Raw genomic sequence first — 432 nt, forward strand, 5'->3', positions numbered from 1 at the left:
TCGGTCATCGCCCAGCCTGGTGATCGCTCCATAAGAACTGGACATGTCCGAAGAGTAACCTAGTACCGGGCTCCTTTTGTCCTGTTTCTTGAAACACATGCACACACGCATGGGCGCGTGCACACACACGTGCCAGGGGCAGTGTTTGGCTACCTGTCCTAAGTCTCATGCTCCCAGATGGAGTCCAGGTCATTTACAAAAGGGAAGTGGGACCCCACATTGAGGACCCAGGTGGGCGCTAGACCCTGGAGGGAGGAGACTCTTGGTCACAATGGGGAGGGGGTCACTGGTGGGGGAGGGGACACCCATCCAGAGGCCCTGGGCCAAGCGAGCGCTATTGACGCAGCCTGACGTACATTCACAAAAACTCACATGAAGCATGTGCAGAACTACCAAAGTTTGCATATTCATAGAATAAAACACACTGGGAGA

This window comes from Rhinolophus sinicus, chromosome 13 (assembly GCF_057876585.1).
Source record: "Rhinolophus sinicus isolate RSI-liver-muscle chromosome 13, RSI-T2T, whole genome shotgun sequence".
NCBI classification, from domain to species: domain Eukaryota; kingdom Metazoa; phylum Chordata; class Mammalia; order Chiroptera; family Rhinolophidae; genus Rhinolophus; species Rhinolophus sinicus.